The sequence below is a fragment of the Phyllobates terribilis genome, unplaced genomic scaffold, assembly GCF_046119375.1.
Source record: "Phyllobates terribilis strain yellow unplaced genomic scaffold, ASM4611937v1 Scaffold_4__5_contigs__length_816908805, whole genome shotgun sequence".
Classification (NCBI taxonomy): domain Eukaryota; kingdom Metazoa; phylum Chordata; class Amphibia; order Anura; family Dendrobatidae; genus Phyllobates; species Phyllobates terribilis.
In genome coordinates this window covers 681,196,012-681,215,407 of record NW_027362764.1, presented here as the reverse complement: position 1 = coordinate 681,215,407, position 19,396 = coordinate 681,196,012, and the positions used below count along the sequence as shown (strand labels likewise).

The 19,396-nt window shown below is 45.6% G+C and overlaps 1 non-coding gene across 1 annotated transcript; it reads right to left on the bottom strand.

Moving 5' to 3' along the window:
• Positions 1–7,378: 7,378 nt before the first annotated feature.
• LOC141266382 (5S ribosomal RNA) lies at positions 7,379–7,497 on the bottom strand. Its single transcript, XR_012320420.1, has one exon. It is a non-coding gene; the product is annotated as a 5S ribosomal RNA (ribosomal RNA).
• Positions 7,498–19,396: the final 11,899 nt, after the last annotated feature.

The window sequence follows — 19,396 nt, the reverse complement described above, 5'->3', positions numbered from 1 at the left end:
AAAGGTAATTACACCTATGACATAAAAATGTTCTATCATATGGAGAACTTGATTGATAATGAATTATTATCTATTATTGTTTATTATTCCAAACATAATTTATTTTAATATTTTGATAATAATTAGATGGATATTACTGATTGCTATGGTACGCTGTGATATTATAGGTTAGGAAAAACTGCCAGATTTGGTATCAGATTAGGGAATGAAGACTTCAATCAAGACATCGCAATTATGAATTCTATCTTAATAAAGACTTTTAATTTTTATAAATCAAAGAGATTCTCAAAAGTTACAAGAAGAAGCAACTGATATCCGGACGTCTCAGAAGGTAACAGGTGTGAATGCTGAGTGTTATAATAGACTGTGTCCATTACATACAATACAATTCACACCACTGATCACCAGGACGGCAGAGGACGATGATCCTATATGTACTGTGTTGTGTTCAAGTTTCATCACGTTCCAGTGGTTTCTTATCACCTGCAACGCTTCAATGAAAGCTGGTGAACAGGTAATACCTGGCATATGTGTCCTGTATATAAAGGACTGAGTACTGGTTATGGTGCTATATAAAGCAGGAAAGTGTCAAGTTAACCCTTGCTTTACTGACCAAAGACGTCACATCTGTTCCAAAAGTGACACGAGACCAGTGCGGACACACGGAAGATTCCAAAGACGATCCAACGTAAGTCCAGGTGACACTGCACAGATATTAAAGCTACATTTCATCCATGGACTTTGTTTTCTTATCAACTGACACACATGATCTTTCTAATAAAGAGTACAGTTTATGGACTGAACAATAATGAGCACAATTATGGACTGTACAATATCTACATGCTGTAATTTATTTCAAAGGAGTTTTCATCTAAAGACTGTGTTATAAAAGAACCAAGAAGAAGACGAGACGACGACCCGATGACATCAGATGATGACGATTGAACCCGCGATTGCTTCAATTTAGATATAGGGAAGTATAATTATACATATTAAATGAATATTAGTCACGGCTTACCATAACATGAATTCACATCATTATATAACAATAATCCGATATTGATACTATTATTACTATTATTATTATTATGGAAATTTAATGATATTGCCAAGGAAGAAGGAAAGAAAAAATGATTGATGAATGTATCTTCTTTTGAGAATTTTCAGTTAAAGTCCTTTTATTCTCAAAAAGGGGGAAATGTTAAATGGTTAGTTATGGAAATTCATTTGGAATGTTAATCGATAATCATTTTTCTGAGTTCTATGCCTCAGCCATCGTGTCTAGATGACATGCGCTATTTGTGTGTGTATTTTTGATTCACTACCATATGTAGAACAGGTGTCCATACGACTGGCTATAAAAGCCCATGGTACATAAAGGGGGGGCTCTCTTGCTCTGCCCACCCCACAAGACACAGAATCTTCATGCTGAGAAGCAGATGACATGTAGGCCTGGACACATGCTGGACAAAGACATGATTTACCAGCCAGGATCCAAGGAAAGATGGGTGAATCTCAACAATTAAACAATTAAGCTAATTATGGACAAATGGACAATTACTTTATAACTAATTATTGTATGTACCTGCTGCAATCTGATTCTTTTTAATGGACAATCCAAGAATAAATAGATACATTTTTTTATAAGAATATCGTGATATTGATACTTTGAGAAGTCCTCAGAAGAAAAAAATAATACAGGAAGTGTATTATTTTACAGTCTCCCATCCAATTACTAACCAGGCCCGACCCTGCTTAGCTTCCAAGATCAGATGAGATCGGGCGTGTTCAGGGTGGTGTGGCCGTAGGCAGAGACATGCCTCTCACTTGCTGCTGAAGGCTAAACCCTTCATCGCGGTAATGTGACAGAAAGAGCAAGCTGGACCTGTAACTTGGGGGCGGAGCGAGACGTCCAGGGGTGAATGAAGGAAGAGGGTGAGATGGTTGCCAGTGACTTTGAGCTGCTCTTCAGGGGGGAGGGTCATGTTGCCTGCAAAGGTCTTCTGCTTAGGGTTACCGGTGGTTGCCTCCAGCCACGCGGGAGACGCTGGTCCTGGTGAAAAGGAGCCTAGTATTAACCGGTTCAGGACCGCCCACTGTACATAAACGTCGGCGCTGCCTGGGCTCTGTGCAGCGCCGACGTTTAAAAAAGGTGGGTGGTCCCGCAGCGCTCAGGACCCCCAGGGTCCTGCTAGCGCTGCGGTACCGGTTCAGAGCGATAGCTCTGACATGTGGCATCATGGGGACCTGATTGGATCAGGTCCCCATGATGTTAACCTGTTCCTATCTTTTAGATGCCGCGATCCATAGCGATCGCGGCATTTAAAAGATAGGGACAGCCAGTGGTCGGCGATCGGGACCCCCCACATACCTGTCAGCGGCGGGGATCCCAGTGCTGTGACCTCTGACATCATCGAGACCTGATTGGCTCAGGACTCGATGATGTCAGCGTCACACCAGCCAATCAGAGAGATCACCAGGGAAGTTTGTTTTAGCAACAAACTTTCCCGGGCGATCTGTCTGATAAATGCAGTTTCTCCTCCGATCTCAGTGAGAGAGCAGAGGAGAAACAGTGTGACAAGAGCTGTCAGCCTTGCCACTGTGAAAGTAAAAAAAAAAATAAAATAAAAAAGAAAGTAAGAGTTAGGGTTAGTGAGTCTGTCAGATCAGTCAGTCCTGTCAGATCAGTCCAGTCAGATCTGTCAGTCCTGTCAGATCTGTCAGTCAGATCTGTCAGTCCTGTCAGATCTGTCAGTCAGTCAGTCCTGTCAGATTTGTCAGTCAGTCCTGTCAGATCTGTCAGTCAGTCCTGTCAGTCCTGTCAGATCTGTCAGTCAGTCAGTCCTGTCAGATCTGTCAGTCAGTCCTGTCAGATCTGTCAGTCAGTCAGTCCTGTCAGATCTGTCAGTCAGTCAGTCCTGTCAGATCTGTCAGTCAGTCAGTCAGGTCAGATCTGTCAGTCAGTCAGTCCTGTCAGATCTGTCAGTCAGTCAGTCCTGTCAGATCTGTCAGTCAGTCAGATCTGTCTGTCAGTCAGTCCTGTTAGATCTGTCAGTCCTGTCACATCTGTCAGTCAGTCAGTCCTGTCAGATCTGTCAGTCAGTCAGATCTGTCAGTCAGTCAGTCCTGTCAGATCTGTCAGTAAGTCAGTCCTGTCAGATCAGTCAGTCAGTCCTGTCACATCAGTCAGTCAGTCCTGTCAGATCAGTCCGGTCAGTCCAGTCCGGTCCCGTCCTTTCAGTCCGGTCCGTTCAGTCCAGTCAAAAAATATAAAAATAAAATGGCCCGTCAGACTTATACCGCAGAGGAGGTGTATGCCCTGCTGTGTTCTGACACTGATGACAGCGCAATTTCAGATGGAGATATGGATTTTGAGGGCTTTAGTAGCGGCGACACTGAGAGCCCAGAAATGAGCAGTGATTCTGTTCCATCCTCAAGCCCAAGGACCAGTACAGCAATAGGGGCAAATAGCGCTACTGGAGAAACGTCTCCAAATCAGGGAACACTGCCCAGTACAAGCGCTGTCCCTGCTACTAGTGAATTGGCGCACGCCAGTGTACAAGGGGCGTTGCCACATGATCTAGCATTTCCCAGATGGGAGGCTTCAGATTCGGCTGCTCCATTCAGCCCTGATTTCAATGCCATTCCTGGTATAAATGTGGAGGTGGAAGATTTTGGACCAATTCATTTTTTTAATTTGTTTTTTACAGACAGCTTGCTAGAGCATATTGTCGTGCAAACAAATTTATACGCGTCCCAATTCATAAGCCAGAATCCCCGATCTTACTATGCTAGGGCAAATTTATGGACACCAACTAATGTCCCGGAAATAAAAAAATTTTTAGGACTTACATTTGCCATGGGGCTTGTTAAAAAACCGAGCATTCGATCCTACTGGTCCAACCACCCTGTTCAAGCCACCCCTATGTTTTCAGTCATTCTGCCTAGGACCCGTTATGAAATGCTCATGCGGTTTTGGCATTTTAACGACAATAGTCAATGCCTGCCCAGAAATGCCCCAGAACATGACAGGTTATATAAAATTAGACCCATCATTGAAAATTTGTCAGAAAAATTCTTAAGCCTCTACACCCCAACACAAAATATTTCTATAGACGAGTCCCTTGTAAAATTCAAAGGAAGACTGCACCTCAAGCAATTTATCCCATCTAAAAGGGCAAGGTTTGGAATAAAGCTCTATAAAATGTGCGAAAGTTCAACCGGATACACATCCGCTTTTCGCATATATGAGGGGAAAGATAGCCAACTAAACCCACCAGGATGCCCTACTTATCTGGGGACATCTGGAAAAATAGTTTGGGAGCTGATAAGTCCATTTTTTCAAAAAGGCTACAATCTATATGTGGACAATTATTACACCAGCATACCCCTATTTAAAAGTCTGGTTGAACACAACATCGGGGCTTGTGGGACCATCCGTAAAAACCGTCAGGGGTTTCCACAACCATTGGTCAACCAAAAGTTTCAAAAGGGGCAGTCAGGGTCTGTACACAACGGAGAGCTGCTTGCCCTGAAATATAGGGATAAGAGGGATATTTTTGTCCTCAGCTCAATCCACACAGATGCCACAAGGGCCACTGTAGAACTAGGATCCACCACTCCGAAGCAAAAACCTGTGTCAGTCATTGACTACAACAAGCACATGGGGGGGGTGGACCTTGCAGACCAGGTTCTACAGCCATACCAGGTATCAAGAAAGTCCTATACCTGGTATAAAAAGTTGGTTATTTATTTGTTTCAGGTGGCCACATACAATTCTTTTGTGTTGTACAAAAAAGCAGGAAATTCAGATCCTTTTCTTGATTATCAAGAAAAGGTAATTGAAAATCTTGTCTTTCAAAGTGTTAGCCCCGCTCATCCATTAGAATCTGAGGATGTGAAAAGACTCACTGAGCGACATTTTATTGCACTTATTCCAGCAACGGAAACAAGAAGGAACCCCCAGAAAAGATGTCGTGTATGTACTAAGAGAGGAATGAGGCATGATACCCGCTACTATTGCCCACAATGCCCATCATTGCCAGCCTTATGCGTCACTGACTGCTTTAAAATCTTCCACACAGAACCACGTTTTTAAACTGTAAAAATGTATCCCAATTTGTCATTCAAACATTTGGTTCATTTAGTGAATGACACATTCGAGTAGAGCTCACTTAATTTCCAGGGGGGGTTCTCCAGAATCTAAACCTTCCATTGCGTGCTTGTTTCTGGAAATCATCCATTGAGTTAAAATGGTCACTAAACCCATAGATGAATTCCCAGAGGGGTTTCATTTCCAAAATTTGGTCACTTCAGGGGGGATTCTTTAGCTCTGGTACTCTGAAAAGTGCCAGAACAGCATAATCCCCCCTGAAGTGACCCCATTATAGAAATGACACCTCTGTGGGAATTCATCTATGGGTTTAGTGACCATTTACCTATCTACTTATTTTCCCACCACGAGATTAATTTATACAGAGGAGTAGATTGTAAAATTCGGTCACTTGTTGTGGGCTTCCTCTGTTTAGGCACCTCAGGGGCTCTCCAAATGCAACATGGCGTCCGCTATCCATTCCAGTCAAATTTCCATTCCAAAAGTCAAATGGCGCTCCTTACCTTCCAAGCCATGCCGTGCGCCCAAACAGTGGCTTTGCACCACATATGGGGTATCAGCATGCTCAGGAGAAATTGCACAACACATTTTGGGGTCCATTTTTTCTGGCTGCCCTTGTGAAAATTAAAAATTTGAGGCTAAAGTAGCAGTTTTGTGTTAAAAATGTGTTTTTTTATTTTCACACTTCAACATTATAAAATTCTGTGAAGCCCCTGGGGGTTCAAGGTGCTCACCACACATCTAGACAAGTTACTTGAGGGGTCTAGTTTCCAAAATGGGGTCACTTGTTGGGGGTTTCCTCTGTTTAGGCACCTCAGGGGCTCTCCAAATGCAACATGGCGTCCGCTATCCATTCCAGTCAAATTTCCATTCCAAAAGTAAAATGGCGCTCCTTACCTTCCAAGCCATGCCGTGCGCCCAAACAGTGGATTTGCACCACATATGGGGTATCAGCGTGCTCAGGAGAAATTGCTCAACACATTTTGGGGTCCATTTTTTCTGGCTGCCCTTGTGAAAATTAAAAATTTGAGGCTAAAGTAGCAGTTTTGTGTTAAAAATGTGTTTTTTTATTTTCACACTTCAACATTATAAAATTCTGTGAAGCCCCTGGGGGTTCAAGGTGCTCACCACACATCTAGATAAGTTCCTTGAGGGGTCTAGTTTCCAAAATGGGGTCACTTGTTGGGGGTTTCCTCTGTTTAGACACCTCTGGGGCTCTCCAAATGCAACATGGCGTCCGCTATCCATTCCAGTCAAATTTCCATTCCAAAAGTCAAATGGCGCTCCTTACCTTCCAAGCCATGCCGTGCACCCAAACAGTGGCTTTGCACCACATATGGGGTATCAGCGTGCTCAGGAGAAATTACACAACACATTTTAGGGTCCATTTTTTCTGGCTGCCCTTGTGAAAATTAAAAATTTGAGGTTAAAGTAGCAGTTTTGTGAAAAAATGTTAAATGTTCATTGTTTTCTTCCACATTCCAAAAATTCCTGTGAAGCACCTGAAGGGTTAATAAACTTCTTGAATGTGGTTTTGAGCACCTTGAGGGGTGCAGTTTTTAGAATGGTATCACTTTTGGGTATTTTCTGTCATAAAGGCTCCTCAAAGTCACTTCAAATAAGATGTGGTCCCTAAAAAAAATGTTTTTGTAAATTTTGTTGTAAAAATGAGAAATCGCTGGTCAACTTTTAACCCTTATAGCTTCCTAACAAAAAAAAATTTTGGTTCCAAAATTGTGCTGATGTGAAGTAGACATGTGGGCAATGTTATTTATTAACTATTTTGTGTGATATATCTCTCTGATTAAAGGGCATGAAAATTCAAAATTTGAAAATTGCAAAATTTTCAAAATTTTCGCGAAATTTCCGATTTTTCCACAATCAAACGCAAGAGATATCAAAGAAATTTTACCACTATCATGAAGTACAATATGTCACAAAAAAACAGTCTCAGAATCAGGGGGATCCGTTGAAGCGTTCCAGAGTAATTACCTCATAAAGTGACAGTGGTCAGAATTGAAAAAATTGGCCCGGTCACGAAGGCAAAAACAGGCTCTGGCGCGAAGTGGTTAAAAGTAAAGAAGCAACAATGCTGGAGGCCCACGGTGATCAGAAGGATGCTGGTATTTTGCAGAGATGAAATAGCGCAAGAGAGAAAGCAAATGAAAAAAAGAAAAGAGAATGAATGTGTGCACTTGTGAAAGGGAATGGAAAAAAGGCATAGAAGAGAGTGCCCCCTGCTGGTGGAAGGAAGAAAAAAGCAAAAGCCTACAGCACCTGGTATTCCCAGGTGGTCTCCCATCCAAGTACTAATCAGGCCCAAACCTGCTTAGCTTCTGAGATCAGACAAGATCAGGCATGTTCAGATTGGTGTGGCCATAGGCAGAGACAGATCTCTCACTTGCTGCTTTTCTACTTTGACGTCTGGCTGCCGGCTGCCCTTTCCAGTGCTCAGCAAGACCAGGTCCTTTTGTGCTTTCCCTTCTCTTCAATTTTTTTGCTGGCTTCCTTAAAAGGTCTTGTAGACACAACGCCCCGCTCAGAGCCTCTGAGCTCACTGATCGGCTGCAGCGCTGTCGACGGAACGTCAGCTTCACGGCCAATGCCACAGGCCGGGAGCAGAGGCGAGACTCACCGGTAGACCCGGGTAGGGTGAGTAGAGCGCGGTTAGTTGCTTTCTAATAGCCTGCAGCCGGGGATTAACTTTTAATGAAAGGGAACAATCCCTTTGACTGTCTGCAGCGCGCCACACCTAGGAAGCGCACTCTCACACACAAGCCAGCATGCACACGTGCTCGCACGTGACAACACCCCCTATCTGCCCCTACAACCTCTCCGTCACCATGCGTCAGACTCTCCTGCCTGTTTTATGATTTCAGGGCCCTAGCAGGAATCACCCCCCCCTCCCCAATTCCTTCCGCACCTTCCTTGCCTTCCTTGCACTGAGGTTAGCTCTTTGTCAGCCGTCTGGCTTGGTTACACAAGCTTCTTTGCAGAGAAACATGTTACTTCTGCTGGCCGTCGCTATTCGGCCGGCATCCAAAACCTTCCCTGGGCACCTGCTGAAAGCCTGGCCCCTTCACGGCCCCGGGTGCTTTTAACGCCATGATTTCCACACGGCGAGCTGCTGAGTCAATAAGCACTCCTAGCCGTGGCAAAGAGTTCGGTGTCAGGCCTGCGTTAAGGCGGCGGGGTAGCGTACTTAGCTGCCAACTGGCTCAGAGGCCTTGGGGCTTCCATCATCTAAGTTACTTAAGGTCGGTGTCCGGCAAGGCGCCGTTCCATGCTAGCCGAGCTGGGCAGTAGGGCAAAACGTCATCAAAATAGTCTCCCATCCAAGTACTGTCCGAGACCAGCCCTGCTTTGCTTCCGAGATCAGACGAGATCGGGCGTATCCAAGGTGGTATGGCCAGTAGACGCTGTCCGATCAATCGCCCGGCCAGCCTTTCTCAGGATCGCTTGGTGGCGAGCAATCTGGCCATGACGGGGCGGGCTCCGAAGGGTCCATGCAAAGGCTGTGCCGTCCCTACAGGTGTGGTTTGTTTAGCAGTGATTCACCCGCTGCATCAGGTGTCTTCAAAAATGTCTCGGCGCTGGGTCTCCTGCAGGCTAAACCCTTCATCGCGGTAATGTGACAGAAAGAGCAGGCTGGACGCATAACTTGGGGACGGAGCGAGACGTCCAGGGGTGAATGAAGGAAGAGGGTGAGATGGTTGCCAGTGACTTTGAGCTGCTCTTCAGGGGGGAGGGTCGTGTTGCCTGCAAAGGTCTTCTGCTTGGGGTTACCGGTGGTTGCCTCCAGCCACGCGGGAGACGCTGGTCCTGGTGAAAAGGAGCCTAGTATTAAAAGTAAAGAAGCAACAATGCTGGAGGCCCACGGTGATCAGAAGGATGCTGGTATTTTGCAGAGATGAAATAGCGCAAGAGAGAAAGCAAATGAAAAAAAGAAAAGAGAATGAATGTGTGCACTTGTGAAAGGGAATGGAAAAAAGGCATAGAAGAGAGTGCCCCCTGCTGGTGGAAGGAAGGAAAAAGCAAAAGCCTACAGCACCTGGCATTCCCAGGCGGTCTCTGTTAAATGGTTAATTATGGAAATTCATTTGGAATGTTAATCGATAATCATTTTTCTGAGTTCTATGCCTCAGCCATCGTGTCTAGTTGACATGCGCTATTTGTGTGTGTATTTTTGGTTCACTACCATATGTAGAACAGGTGTCCATACGACTGGCTATAAAAGCCCATGGTACAGAAAGGGGGGGCTCTCTTGCTCTGCCCACCCCACAAGACACAGAATCTTCATGCTGAGAAGCAGATGACACGTAGGCCTGGACACATGTTGGACAAAGACATGATTTACCAGCCAGGATCCAAGGAAAGATGGGTGAATCTCAACAATTAAGCTAATTATGGACAAATGGACAATTACTTTATAACTAATTATTGTATGTACCTGCTGCAATCTGATTCTTTTTAATGGACAATCCAAGAATAAATAGATACCTTTTTTATAAGAATATCGTGATATTGATACTTTGAGAAGTCCTCAGTAGAAAAAAATAATACAGGAAGAGTTTTATTTTACAATGGTGAGCCAGCCAGTCCTGTTTTTTTTTTTTTTTAATTAAGTAAGTGAATTTCTTCCGTGAACAAGGGGGGAGTCCTGACGAGCTGAACAGCTGTTGTTCACGTGTCAGTAAATTCACTAGTTTGTCACGAGAAGCAGAAAGGACCTACAGACTGAGGAAAGACAGGAAGCAGAGGTACTAACAAGGAACAGAATCACACAGGAAAAGAATCAGACGAACTGAAGACAGGACGTGCTGATAAAGAGAAGCCAAGGAATCTTAAGGTAAGCAAAATATGGATATAATTTCTTCTTTTGCTAAACAAAGTAATATTAATTTCAAAGTTAATGTAGGAGATGACATAGAAGTTTTGTGGCTCAGTTTATACAAAGAATGTGAATTGCAGAATTTACAGTTAACTTCTAAATTGGTAAATAGAGACAAACAGAAATTGAGAAATATTCTACATTTGGTAGATTTTTTTCATAGTCTTGTGTTAGAGATTTCTAAGCAGGAAAATAGTGTAGAAGTGTCAGACGGTGATACTGATTCAGACTGTAATGTGGAAAATGAACAAGAAGTAAGACACGTGTCTGTAACTGAAGGTGACCTTGGGTCTGACCAAGAGACGGACATACAGAAACCTGACATGGGAGGAGACATGACTGACATAAGAGAAACCGACATACTAGGTGATGTGGGAGGAGACGTGAGTGACGTAGGAGGAACGGACGTACAAGAGCCACTAAAAATATCAGAGAATTCTGGAATTACCCAGGCTCAACTCCAAATTAAAATGAGGAAAAATTTGCTGAAATTATACAAAATCATGCCAAAATATGATGTCAAAATCCATGCCTGTAGAAATTCAGAGACATTTGAGAGCTTCTCTGATAAGTTTGATTTATCCAATGAGGAGAGGAATCAATTATTTAAAATATGGATTCCTGTGACATTGTCCAGACGTTTACATTTAATGCCCTGTGAAAATGACTCTCCTAATGGATGGGAAAAGGATTCGGACAGATTAAGATATTTGTTTTATTGTGTCACAAAGGATTTTCCCAACATAGAAGATCTGCAGAAACTAAGGATTGGTAGGAAGGAATGTACATATACATTCATGTCCATATTTGAACGGTTGTACAAAGCTCTCATCAAAAATGGAAAAGTACAACATATGATAACAACTTTTGTACAAAAATTCAAATTCCTAAATTCAGTTTCCCAAGTTATGGCATCACAAAAAAATTCATTATTTGAATGTGCGCAGATGCTGGATTTTGTAAGAAAACATGAGAATCGTGAAAAGAAAATAAATCAAGCTAAATTTATAAAACAAGGAAAGGTAAAATCTTACCAAAAGCCAATATCAAACTCTCCTAGACTGAGTCATCCCCATAGTGAACTCTATCAAATACGCAGAAGATTACATATATGTTATAAGCCATATCAGCCAGTGCAAAGATCCATCTCTCCACAGAATGAGTTAATTCTCAGTCAGAACTGTGATTCTCTAAAAAGGAAAATGGCTGAAACTGATGGACAGAGACAGGTGAGACGACCAACTCACAGATATTTGAGAGAGACAGAAGATTTGGTTTAGGGAGTGGCTAAGGAAAAACTGTAATTATAATGTTGTATCAAAATGTAATACAATGTCTCAATATTTATTTATAATCTTATACAGTAAAATTGTAGCTACATAGTTTCTAATAGTTCATATATATATATATATATATATATATATATATATACACTTGTCTAAGTAGAGATTGTGTAACATACCTGGCGGCGTCCTTGCATGGTGGTCCATCTCCCACTGTGCAAGAGCGCGCACTTGATCTCCAGTCCAGAATGTCTCTCTGGCTTCCCTCCTTGCTGTCTGTTTGTGTGTTTCTGCTGCTTAAGGGCGGCGCCCGATCACTTCCTGCTTTTTGTACCTGCTGTGGGTCACACCCCTTGTGCGTCCTCAGCCTATTGCTGTCTGTCATCTGGTATATAGCTCAGCTGCTCCCATCTATCCCTGCCTGAGCATAGTGTTTCATTCAGTGTGTGCTTGCACTCTGAAGGTGCCAGGTCCCGTTCTTTGTCTCCTGCCTTGCGGTATCAGTTCCCGTGTCTGAACTGAGTCCTGTCTATGTCTCCTGCCTTGCGGTATCTGTTCCCGTGTCTGAACTGAGTCCTGTCTTTGTCTCCTGCCTTGCGGTATCAGTTCCCGTGTCTGAACTGGGTCCCGTTCTTTGTCTCCTGCCTTGCGGTATCAGTTCCCGTGTCTGAACTGAGTCCTGTCTATGTCTCCTGCCTTGCGGTATCAGTTCCCGTGTCTGAACTGAGTCCTGTCTTTGTCTCCTGCCTTGCGGTATCAGTTCCCGTGTCTGAACTGAGTCCTGTCTATGTCTCCTGCCTTGCGGTATCAGTTCCCGTGTCTGTACCGTGTCCTATCTGTGTACCTTAACCTGCAGTCTGTACTCGTTCCTTGCCTGTTCGTTCCGCCTTCCTGGAGGCTGTATTTCCAGGCCAGTCTGAACAGGCTCCTTGCCTGTTCGACCTGCCTCTCTGGGGGCCGTATTCCCAGACCCGCTCCTGTATCCCGCTGCAGTGTCGGTCTCCTCCGTACACTCAGTTCCAGTCTGAACTCTCTCCTATCTTTTACCTGTTTTTTCTCTATGTCCGTTCCATTCCTTTTTCTGCAGTCTGAACTCGTACCTAACTCCTGCTCGTTGTCACTGTACTTCCGTTTGTGAGTTTGTGGTCCACTCGCTACTTCTCTGCAAGTACCCTGTGGGTATCTGGTTCTGCCTTTCCCTTCTAGTCTGTTCCGTGTGAACAGAGTCCTGTCCGCCGCGTCTGCGGTTTTCGCTTTGCTCAGCTCTGTCCGCCGCGTCTGCGGTTTTCGCTTTGCTCAGCTCTGTCCGCCGCGTCTGCGGTTTTCGCTTTGCTCAGCTCTGTCCGCCGCGTCCTCGGTTTTCGCTTTGCTCAGCTCTGTCCGCCGCATCTGCGGTTTTCGCTTTGCTCAGCTCTGTCCGCCGCGTCTGCGGTTTTCGCTTTGCTCTGCTCTGTCCGCCCCGTCTGCGGTTTTCGCTTTGCTCTGCTCTGTCCGCCCCATCTGCGGTTTTCGCTTTGCTCTGCTCTGTCCGCCCCGTCTGCGGTTTTTGCTTTGCTCTGCTCTGTCCGCCCCGTCTGCGGTTTTCGCTTTGCTCTGCTCTGTCCGCCGCGTCTGCGGTTTTCGCTTTGCTCAGCTCTGTCCGCCGCGTCTGCGGTTTTCGCTTTGCTCAGCTCTGTCCGCCGCGTCTGCGGTTTTCGCTTTGCTCTGCTCTGTCCGCCGCGTCTGCGGTTTTCGCTTTGCTCAGCTCTGTCCGCCGCGTCTGCGGTTTTCGCTTTGCTCAGCTCTGTCCGCCGCATCTGCGGTTTTCGCTTTGCTCAGCTCTGTCCGCCCTTCTGCGGTTTTCGCTTTGCTCAGCTCTGTCCGCCGCGTCTGCGGTTTTCGCTTTGCTCAGCTCTGTCCGCCGCATCTGCGGTTTTCGCTTTGCTCAGCTCTGTCCACCACGTCTGCGGTTTTCGCTTTCCTCAGCTCTGTCCACCGCGTCTGCGGTTTTCGCTTTGCTCAGCTCTGTCTACCGCGTCTGCGGTTTCGAATTTGTCTCCCAGTCTGTACTGGACCCTACCCAGCCTGTGCTCTAGTCTGCCTGTTCCTGTATTCCCCGGTGTGGGTCAACAGCCGTGTCCGGAGTCTGACCTGGAGTAGACCCTGGTTCCTCTGCTCGGTTCCTCCCTGGTGCACTGGCGTCGTATGCCGTCGTGCGACCTTGGTCGGATCGGGCAGATACTTAGTTACGCCCCTCCAGGCACTCTCCGGTTCATGGCACAGTGGAATCACAACATAAACACGCACACGCCAGTCAGTCCGGGCGTGTGCATAACAGCATGATCAGGCCATGGTTCCCGTTGAGCCCCACGGCCTTCGCTCTCTGAGAAGTTTTCCAGCGAATACATGCATTAAAAATAAATAAATAATTTTTTTTTTTCTCAGTTGAGTTCCAGGCGAATTACGCACCCGTCCAGATGGATCTATCTGCTCTCGTTCCTGCGGATCCGCCACGTCACTATGGGGATCCAAGACAAAGTCGTGCATTTGTGGAGCAATGCATGCTACACTTCAAGTTCTACCCTCTATGTTTTCCCATCGATCGGGTTAAGGTGGCATTCATTATGTCTTACCTGGCGGGTGATGCCTTGGAATGGATCAACCCCCTATATGAAACACAGGATCCGATCCTCCTGGACCTAATGGCCTTCCTGGTGGCCTTTCTAATGGTCTTCGATGATCCTAACCCGGAGGCTCCTGCTGAAGCTTCACCTCCCAATATCCCGGAGCAGCCCCGATGGGTAATGTGTGTGGGTAGCGCAATAGTCCTCCAGCCCAATGAGACTACTGCCCACCCAGAATCCTCACAGGGTGACTACGCTTCCCAGAAGACTTCTCCCAACCTCAAGAGGCAGTCCAGACGTGCTAGACGTAGAGGCAAGCCGTCACGCCAGGGTCTGTCCTCCCTGAGACCTCCTGACCCCAACCTTGAAGTCCCTACTGAAGCTTCATCTCCCTGTATCCCGCAGAAGCCCCAACGGGTAATGTGCGTTGGTAGTGCACCGGTTCTCCTGCCCGAAGAGACTTCTGCCCATCCAGACTCCACACAGGAGAACTTCCTGCACCCGGCATCAGATGCTTCACCCACTTTAACCGGTGTGCATGTCCAAGGATGCTCCAAAGCTGTGGTTACCTCTGAGTCTGTGCACCTCTACTACCTGGTGAAGGACCCCCTGTTGCCTCCTGAATCCTCCGGGATACCACTCGATGACAAATGGAGATAGACATCTCTACACTCGGTACTCGATACTTTGTCCGCTTCGTCCTGTGAGCCTGACAATGGGTACCCCAAAGTGGTTGTTACCCCCGAGTCTCTACACCCCTCCGACCAGGCGGAGGAACTCCAGTTGTCTCCAGAACCCTTCGGGGTGCTACCTGGTAGCGAAAGGACAGAGACTCTCCTATACTTTGTACCTGATACCTCGCTCGCTTCGTCCAGTGAGTCCAACCTAGTGTACTCCGAAGCAGAGGTTACTCCCGAGTCTCTACACCCCTCCGACCAGGCGGAGGACCTCCAGTCGTCTCCAGAACCCTACGGGGTGCTACCTGGTAGCGAAAGGACAGAGACTCTCCTATACTCTGTACCTGATACCTCGCTCGCTTCGTCCAGTGAGTCCAACCTAGTGTACTCCGAAGCAGAGGTAACTCCCAAGTCTCTACACCCCTCCGACCAGGCAGAGGACCTCCAGTTGTCTCCAGAACCCTTCGAGGTGCCACCTGGTGGTGAATGGACAGAGACTTTCCTATATCCTGGATCTGATACCTCGCCTGCTTCGTTCAGTGAGTTCGACCTTGTGTACTCTGAAGCAGAGGTTACCCATGAGTCTCTACACTCCTCTGACCAGGCGGAGTACCCCCAGTTGTCTCCAGAACCCTTTGGGGTGCCACCTGGTGGTGAATGGACAGAGACTTTCCTATACTCGTTACCCGATACCTCGCCTGCTTCCTCCAGTGAGTCCGACCTAGTGTACTCTGAAGCAGATGTTTTCTCTGAGCCTCTGCACTCTTCTGACCCGGCGGAGGACCTCCAGTTGTTTCCTGAATTCTCCGGGGTACCACCAGATAACAAAGAGACAGTGACTTTTCCTCATTATGTACCTGATAACCCGTCTATTTCTTCCTGTGAGCTTGACAAGATGTACCTCGAAGCAGAGATTACCCCCAAGTCTCTGTCCCCCTCCAACCCGGTGAAGGACTTCCAGTTGTCTCCTGTACCCTCTGGGGTGCCACCTGAAAATATGTGGAGAGAGACTTCCTTGTGTGCTGTTATTGGTACTCCACCCGTTTCGTCTGTTGCCAAGGATGGCTGGATAGGAGGTAGCATCCTAGCTAACCAGATGAGATCAATTTTTCCTGTGGACTGTGGAAGTGATCTCCTTGAAGTGAACAACTGGCCTTCGAATTCCCTGCGGAAGATTCTGGCAGGCCTGAAGAAGAGGGGGCGTAAGGGGGGGGGTACTGTAACATACCTGGCGGCGTCCTGGCATGGTGGTCCATCTCCCACTGTGCAACAGCGCGCACTTGATCTCCAGTCCAGAATGTCTCTCTGGCTTCCCTCCTTGCTGTCTGTTTGTCTGTTTCTGCTGCTTAAGGGCAGCGCCCGATCACTTCCAGCTTTTTGTACCTGCTGTGGGTCACACCCCTTGTGCGTCCTCAGCCTATTGCTGTCTGTCACCAGGTATATAGCTCAGCTGCTCCCATCTATCCCTGCCTGAGCATAGTGTTTCATTCAGTGTGTGCTTGCACTTTGAAGGTGCCAGGTCCCGTTCTTTGTCTCCTGCCTTGCGGTATCAGTTCCCGTGTCTGAACTGAGTCCTGTCTATGTCTCCTGCCTTGCGGTATCTGTTCCCGTGTCTGAACTGAGTCCTGTCTTTGTCTCCTGCCTTGCGGTATCAGTTCCCGTGTCTGAACTGGGTCCCGTTCTTTGTCTCCTGCCTTGTGGTATCAGTTCCCGTGTCTGAACTGAGTCCTGTCTATGTCTCCTGCCTTGCGGTATCAGTTCCCGTGTCTGAACTGAGTCCTGTCTTTGTCTCCTGCCTTGCGGTATCAGTTCCCGTGTCTGAATTGAGTCCTGTCTATGTCTCCTGCCTTGCGGTATCAGTTCCCGTGTCTGTACTGTGTCCTATCTGTGTACCTTAACCTGCAGTCTGTACTCGTTCCTTGCCTGTTCGTTCCGCCTTCCTGGAGGCTGTATTTCCAGACCAGTCTGAACACGCTCCTTGCCTGTTCGTCCTGCCTCTCTGGGGGCCGTATTCCCAGACCCGCTCCTGTATCCCGCTGCAGTGTCGGTCTCCTCCGTACACTCAGTTCCAGTCTGAACTCTCTCCTATCTTTTACCTGTTTTTTCTCTATGTCCGTTCCATTCCTTTTTCTGCAGAGTCTGAACTCGTACCTAACTCCTGCTCGTTGTCACTGTACTTCCGTTTGTGAGTTTGTGGTCCACTCGCTACTTCTCTGCAAGTACCCTGTGGGTATCTGGTTCTGCCTTTCCCTTCTAGTCTGTTCCGTGTGAAAAGAGTCCTGTCCGCCGCGTCTGCGGTTTTCGCTTTGCTCAGCTCTGTCCGCCGCATCTGCGGTTTTCGCTTTACTCAGCTCTGTCCGCCAGGTCTGCGGTTTTCGCTTTGCTCAGCTCTGTCCGCCGCGTCTGCGGTTTTCGCTTTGCTCAGCTCTGTCCGCCGCGTCTGCGATTTTCGCTTTGCTCAGCTCTGTCCGCCGCGTCTGCGGTTTTCGCTTTGCTCAGCTCTGTCCGCCGCGTCTGCGGTTTTCGCTTTGCTCTGCTCTGTCCGCCCCGTCTGCGGTTTTCGCTTTGCTCTGCTCTGTCCGCCCCGTCTGCGGTTTTCGCTTTGCTCTGCTCTGCCCGCCCCGTTTGCGGTTTTCGCTTTGCTCTGCTCTGCCCGCCCCGTCTGCGGTTTTCGCTTTGCTCTGCTCTGTCCGCCGCGTCTGCGGTTTTCGCTTTGCTCAGCTCTGTCCGCCGCGTCTGCGGTTTTCGCTTTGCTCAGCTCTGTCCGCCGCGTCTGCGGTTTTCGCTTTGCTCAGCTCTGTCTGCCACGTCTGCGGTTTTCGCTTTGCTCAGCTCTGTCCGCCGCGTCTGCGGTTTTCGCTTTGCTCAGCTCTGTCCGCCGTGTCTGCGGTTTTCGCTTTGCTCAGCTCAGTCCACCGCGTCTGCGGTTTTCGCTTTGCTCAGCTCTGTCCACCGCGTCTGCGGTTTTCGCTTTGCTCAGCTCTGTCTACCGCGTCTGCGGTTTCGAATTTGTCTCCCAGTCTGTACTGACCCTACCCAGCCTGTGCTCTAGTCTGCCTGTTCCTGTATTCCCCGGTGTGGGTCAACAGCCGTGTCCGGAGCCTGACCTGGAGTAGACCCTGGTTCCTCTGCTCGGTTCCTCCCTGGTGCACTGGCGTCGTATGCCTTCGTGCGACCTTGGTCGGATCGGGCAGATACTTAGTTACGCCCCTCCAGGCACTCTCCGGTTCATGGCACAGTGGAATCACTACATAAACACGCACACGCCAGTCAGTCCGGGCGTGTGCATAACAGATTGCGTATAATTGTATTTATATATACGTTTATAAGATATATATATATATATATTAATTAGTAAATTAGAACTTCATATAAATAAATTTAAGTAGCAATATTTTGAATTACATTAGAACCAACCAATATATGTATAAGATATTTAAATAATTCTGTTTCTGTATGAATTTGATATTTAATTTTATTTTCTTATATTTCCTTAGAGTTTTCATTCCAAAGCAGGATTTGATCAAAGAATTCTAAAATGGATTTATTTCTTTATTCACACAGGAAGTGAAAAAATTGCATGATTTTATGTGTATAACATTTTAAAATAATTACAATATATCTAGTTGAACTATAATATATATGTAATACTTATTAATTCTTTTGTGTTGCTAATATTTTCTGTGCATGAAGTGTTCGTGCAAATTAAAGTAGCTTTACAGCATGACGTGTGACAGCTGCGGCCTTTGAACTTTGAGCTAATAGTATAGGATCCCATTCATTCTATTTTCAACTGATGTAACTTAAGACCGGGCAGTCAGTGAAAAAAGAATCTAAGACAAGAGTTTTTTCAAGTGTCTGAAATTCCAGTGACTTACTCTCATATTATATAATATGTACTTGGGGAATAGTCAAAGAAATATAAAGATATTCAATTGATATGGCAATGCGCATTAATAAATTGGGATACAACAATTTTGGGTTAAATATATATATATATATCTAAAACTTCATATGTGGAATGTTTGAGTTGAACAGATCTGTGAATGTCAGAGTGAAGGTGACAGATGAGTAAATCAGCAGCTGCTAAGTGTGATTGATGTGACAGAGGCCTCGTATGTTTGTATGTTTGAAAAAAAAAATGTTTCTTTATGTGAAGGTACAAAAATATATTTAATTTTGAGGAAAATATAATACATAATTAGGTATTATCTACATATATATATTTCTATATTTCTTTAATAATTATTATTTCTTGATTTAACTAATAGTGGATAAGGGCAACCACACATCAAAATGGTTTACAAAGCAAATTTATATTTAGAATAATTTTCCACATGATAATATTCTTGAATAACTATAATATTATTTTTAATGTTTACCTAAATAGGTACACACATCTCTTTAGTCAAATCTATGCTACTCATCGATATGAAATTTATGCACAATATTTCTAGAAGAATAATTATTTTTAATTTGGTTCTGATATATACCTAAATTTTATAAAATAATATTTTTGGTATTAAGGGGGAAAATGTGTTTTTGATCCTGATTACATAATCACTTATGATCAATACTTATTTTCCACACATTTTAATAAAGAAGAAATAATAATAAGGTACTATGGTATAATTAAGAAGGGTATTACATGCAAAGTTGCATAATTTAATATTTTTTGATGGTACAAGGTTATGACAAATATGAAATCATCCAAATAATGGAGATATAAGGGTATTTTTTATGGAGAATATAATTACTCTGCATTTGTTATTAAAATTTAAAGGCCTTATTTTTATTTTTATTCTTATTTTTACTCTTAATTTTATTTT